Here is a 5,683-nt window from a genome sequence, read left to right as displayed (position 1 = left end):
AGAAGGAAGAACGCGACGATTCGGCCATCTGGTGCAACAAGCTTGTCGACATCCAGAAGCAATACAAGATCATCAGCAACGGGCAGGAGAAGGACTCCGTGGTTGACCTCGCCGAGACCATCATCGACCCCTGATACGCCAACATGAAAGAAGACAACGATACCAAGGACCTGAACACGTGGGAGGTACCTCTGAATCTAGCCTACATAACCTACGCGGCCAAGGACGCATACGCATGCTACGACATGTACAGGCAGATCTTGGACATGAGGGCGTGTCTGCTTCCCGTAACCGACGAGTACACGGACAGCCGCAGCGTCATGATCAAGCGTGCCAGGAAGGTCTAGATGTTGTACTTTATCTGTTTATAAGCACCTTTATCATCTGAGTGTTTCATGCATTAGCCTAAGTGTCGTAATTATCTGTTTTGTCCGAAATTTTTCTTTTAAGAACCCATTAACCTGTTTGCTTTTTTTAGTGGCTATTTGCTTATGTATGTAACTAGTTCACTTGTCCGTTAAAAAAAACTAGTTCACTCGGCTGCCGTGCTTTGAATCTCCTTCCTCCCAACATATTCCCCTCCTCAGGTGGACCCAGCAGGTCTCGTACACAGACATATGGGACCAACCACCTATCCATTTGTATTTCTTTATTTTGTTCAATCTTTCGTCCTCTTCCTATACAGCTCAGTTCTATTTTTCGTTTTCACTAACCCTATATCTGAATTTTCTCCCACTTTCTTTTTGATGTAAACTGAGTTTTCTCCCAGTACTTTTCCCTAGAACCAACTCAACTGTCCCATGTCTAGCCTAAAAAATAATAATACCCCACGTACTATTAACTCATCAAATTTAAATGATATTTTATTTCGTAAGTTGAAAGTTCTTACAAAATAATAATAATAATTGTTTATATATAACTTGGCAAGTTAACTCCTAGTGATTGCGTACATAAGCTTGCAAAGATTTTACTGACCAATGCAGTAATAGACGTGCAATCATGTGTTTATGTTTTTATAACATTTCTCCGTCTAGCCCAACATGATATTTTCACCCAGCCCAGCAAGTCCGCGGATTTCGAGAAAAATGCAAATGGGCTTTAAATTCTACCATACATATAAACGGGCTGCATAGATGCTACATCATTGTTTCACCCAGCCCACCAAATGGACTAAAAAAACAAATGGACTGGCTGACATGTGGGCCAGTAGGTCGAAGCCTAAGAAGGCGTTGGATTTACATCCAACGGCCGGCATTCTTCTTCAATCTCTCGTCTTCTTCCCCCAGCGCTGCCGGGACCGCCTGCTCCAGCCTCCGGCGTCCAGCGGCATTGTTTTGCGCTCCTCAGCGAAACGCTACCCCGCCGACGGCCAGGCCATCCCTCCACTCCGCACCTCCTGTTATTCTCTGCCGAGTGTAGGCCCACCCCGCACCCGAACCAGTCAAGTTTCCCACTCCTCTCCGTCTCCGACTCCACTGCCGCGTCTCTGGGTCGTTCCAGTCTGGGGCCTCGCCGTCGTCCACCGCCTCGGTGCGCTCGGCGCGGCATGGTCAACATACGAGAGTCATCGGAAGAGGACTGTACGTAGAGAGCCTGACGGCTGGGACCCACGAGGTCCATGGTCGCACGCAAGGAAATTTCCTCCTTCTTACGCACTGTACGTGGACTGTACGTGGGAAGGGCTTCTGTATTTCACGAAAAAAACATTCCACCAGCTGACAGGTCGGTCCCACCAGCTATATCTTCGCACGCAAGGAAGTGCCTCCTTATTACGCACAAAAAAATGAATACCCCCTGCTAGCTGGGACCCACCATAGTGGGTGGCTGACTTGTGGGCCTACTAAGTTGACGGGGACGGAGGGCTTTGTCAACTTAGTCAATATGAACGATTCTAGCTCCAGTGACCGTACGATGTCCATCCAACGGCCATAGTGCTTCTTCAACCTCTGGTCTTCTTGCTCCAGCCGCCCGTGGCCGGCTGTGATGCCGCGGAGGCCTCACCGCCCCTACTACTCCCACCGCTGGCCAGGGCATCCCTCCACTCACCCACACCCCCTGTTATTCTGCGGCGACGGCAGCCTCACGCTGCAGCCGAACCAGTGAACCCTCGTACTCCTCTCCGCGTGGGCATCCACTGCCGCGTCTTCCCCGGCTCCGCGTCGTCCCCTTCCTAGGCCTCACCGTCGTCCACCGCCTTGGTGCTCTCGGCGCGGCGTGGTCAATGTGGTCAACGACCGACTTCCATCGGAAGAGTACTGTACGTGGAGAGGCTGACAGCTGGGTCCACGGCCACAACCCCAGTTTTTTTGTGATTTGCCAAGTAAGTCGCTTTGTCAGGCCTGTTGGGCTGCAAATCTTTCAAGACGAGGAGAGCTTCATTCGGCTGGCCGAGAAAATGGCCTATCAGTAATGAGAAATGGGCTGTACATTTTTAAAACACATCAAACCGGCAATTAGTTTCAAATTTCTTTTTTTCGTTTCGAGATTTTAAATTGCATTGATTTTTATGCGTGGACAATTTGTTGGATTTTATATTGATATACATTTATTTTTGAAATCAGTTTGAATGTGACTCAAAATTTCGGGATTAAAAACAGTTCGGACCGCACCGAAATATGCAAAATTTCGTATAATTTTTTAACCGTGGCCACAATATGGGCTGTAATGCTAACAAAAAGAATATGGGCTCCAAAAAACCTTAAGAATTAGCAAATGGGCTGTAAATTATTAAAAATAATGGCAGATGGGTTGTATGTTGTTTTCCATAGATTTGAGGCTTTCCTAAAAAAAGGTTGACGCACAAGCAGTGACTGTTCGATTTCCATCCAACGGCCGTCGTGCTTCTTCAATCTCTGCTCTTCCTACTCCAGCCACTCAAACAAGCGCCGACGGGACTGCCTGCTCCCTCCTCCCCGCGGCCGGCTATGCTGCCGCGCAGGCCTCACCGCCCCATCGTACTCCCATCGCTGGCCTAGCCATCCCTCTACTCACCCACACCTGCTGTTATTCTCCGGCGACGGCAGACGAACCAGTAAACCCTCGTACAGTCGTACTCCCCTTCGCGTGGGAAACAACTGCCGAGTCTTCCCCGCCTCCGTGTCGTTCCCTTCCTAGGCCTCGCCGTCATCCACCGCCCTGGTGCTCTCAGCGCGGCCTGGTCAACATGGTCAACGACCGACATGCATCTGAAGTGGACTGTACGTGGAGAGGCTGACAACTGGGTCCACGGCCGCACGCAAGGAAATGCCTCCTTATTACGCGCAAAATAATGATTCCTCCACCTGACATCTGGGACCCACCGAAAGGGCCTCTGTATTTCACAAAAAAAACGTTACCGCCGCTGACAGCTTGGACCCACCAGCTATATCTTCGCACGCAAGGAAGTGCCTCCTTATTACGCACAAAAAAATGAATACTCCCCCTGCTAGCTGGGACCCAGTATAGTGGCAGGCTGACTTGTGGGCCTACTAAGTTGACGGGGACGGAGGGCTTTGTCAACTTAGTCAATATGCACGATTCTAGCTTCAGTGACCGTACGATGTCCATCCAACGGCCGTAGTGCTTCTTCAACCTCTGGTCTTCTTGCTCCAGCCGCCCAAACCAGCGCCGGTCGTGCCTCGTGCTCCTGCCTCCCGTGGCCGGTTGCGATGCGGCGGAGGCCTCACCGCCCCCTACTACTCCCACCGCTAGCCAGGCCATCCCTCTACTCAGCCACAGCCCCTGTTATTCTGTGGCGACGGCAGCCTCACACCACAGCGAACCAGTGAACCCTCATACTCCTCTACGCGTGGGCATCCACTGTCGCGTCTTCCCCGACTCCGCGTCGTCCCCTTCCTAGGCCTCGCCATAGTCCACCGCCCTGATGCTCTCGGCGCGGTGTGGTCAACGTGGTCAAGGAACGGCTTCCATCGGACGTGGACTGTACGTGGAGAGGCTGACAGCTGGGTCCACGGCCGCAGCAAGGAAGTGCCTCCTTATTACACGCAAAATAATTATTCCTCCACCTGACAGCGGGGACCCACCAGACGGGCCACCATATTTCGTGAAAAAAACGTTTCCCCCTGACTGCTGGGACCCACCAGCTATATCTTCGCACGCAAGGAAGTGCGTCCGGGCAAAAAAAAAAAACGATTCGCCCCCCTGACTGCTGGGACCCACCAGCTACATCTTCGCAGGCAAGGAAGTGCCTGACAGTCGGGACCCACCTGGTCGAAGCGTACGTAGCGTTGTCATTCTGGTCGCGAACGTGTACGTACATACTGGTCGATGTAGAGGCGCGCACGTGTCGTAGTAGAGGCATGCACGTAGCATGTACACGTACGTACAACGGCCAGTGTGCAAGAAAGAGAATACGGCCACGTACATACATACGGGCAGGGTCTCGAATGCCTACTCGCGCATACGTACGGCCAGGGCTCGTGTACATGGCTGGGTCGGAACGGAGGAACAGCGTCATCGTCGTGTTCAAGGGGAGCCAACCGGCTGGGTCGGAACGGAATGTGTCGTCGTGTTCATCGGGAGGGCTTGGACGGAATAGCCGATGGAAACGAGGCCTGGCGTACCGCAGAACGGAGGAAACGTGTAGGATCAAAAGTATGTCTTGAGGGGGGGTGATTAGACTACTTGACCAAATAAAAATCTAGCCTTTTCCCAATTTTAGTTCTTGGCAGATTTTAGCAAGAAGGCACAAGTCAAGCAATCAACCTACACATGCAATTCTAAGAGTATAGCAGTGGAATGTAAAACAATTGCATATGAAGGTAAAGGGAGGAGATTTAGGGAGCAAACGCAATGTTGACACGGAGATTTTTTATCCAGGGTTCCGATAGGTGGTGGTATCATACATCCACGTTGATGGAGACTTCAACCCACGAAGGGTAACGGTTGCGCGAGTCCACGGAGGGCTCCACCCACGAAGGGTCCACGAAGAAGCAACCTTGTCTATCCCACCATGGCCGTCGCCCACGAAGGACTTGCCTCACTAGGGTAGATCTTCACGAAGTAGGCGATCTCCTTGCCCTTACAAACTCCTTGGTTCAACTCCACAATCTTGATAGAGGCTCCCAAGTAACACCTAGCCAATCTAGGAGACACCACTCTCCAAGAAGTAACAAATGGTGTGTTGATGATGAACTCCTTGCTCTTGTGCTTAAAATGATAGTCTCCCCAACACTCAACTCTCTCTCATAGGATCGGATTTGGTATAAAGAGGATTTGAGTGGAAAGCAACTTGGGGAAGGCTAGAGATCAAGATTTATGTGGTTGGAATGGAATATCTTGACCTCAACACAAGTGTAGGTGGTTCTCTCTCAGAAAATATGTATTGGAAGTGTAGGCATGTTCTGATGGCTCTCTCCACGAATGAAGAGTGGGTGGAGGGGTATATATAGCCTCCACACAAAATCTAACCGGTACACACAAATCACCAAACTCGGTGGGACCGATTCAGAGAACTCGGTCAGACCGATTTGGTTCATAATGTGACAGTTAGGTGTTTCGGTGGGACCGACATGTCAACTCGGTGGGACCGATATCATTGGGGTTAGGGCATAACGTAATCTCGGTGTGACCGATTACACAAACTCGGTGAGACCGATTTTGGTAATAGTCAAACAGAGAGTTGGTCAGGCAAACTCGGTGGGACCGATTCGCTCATCTCGGTTGGACCGAAATGTTACGAAAA

The sequence above is a fragment of the Triticum aestivum genome, chromosome 4D, assembly GCF_018294505.1.
Source record: "Triticum aestivum cultivar Chinese Spring chromosome 4D, IWGSC CS RefSeq v2.1, whole genome shotgun sequence".
NCBI classification, from domain to species: Eukaryota; Viridiplantae; Streptophyta; class Magnoliopsida; order Poales; family Poaceae; genus Triticum; species Triticum aestivum.
This window is presented reverse-complemented; position numbering follows the sequence as displayed.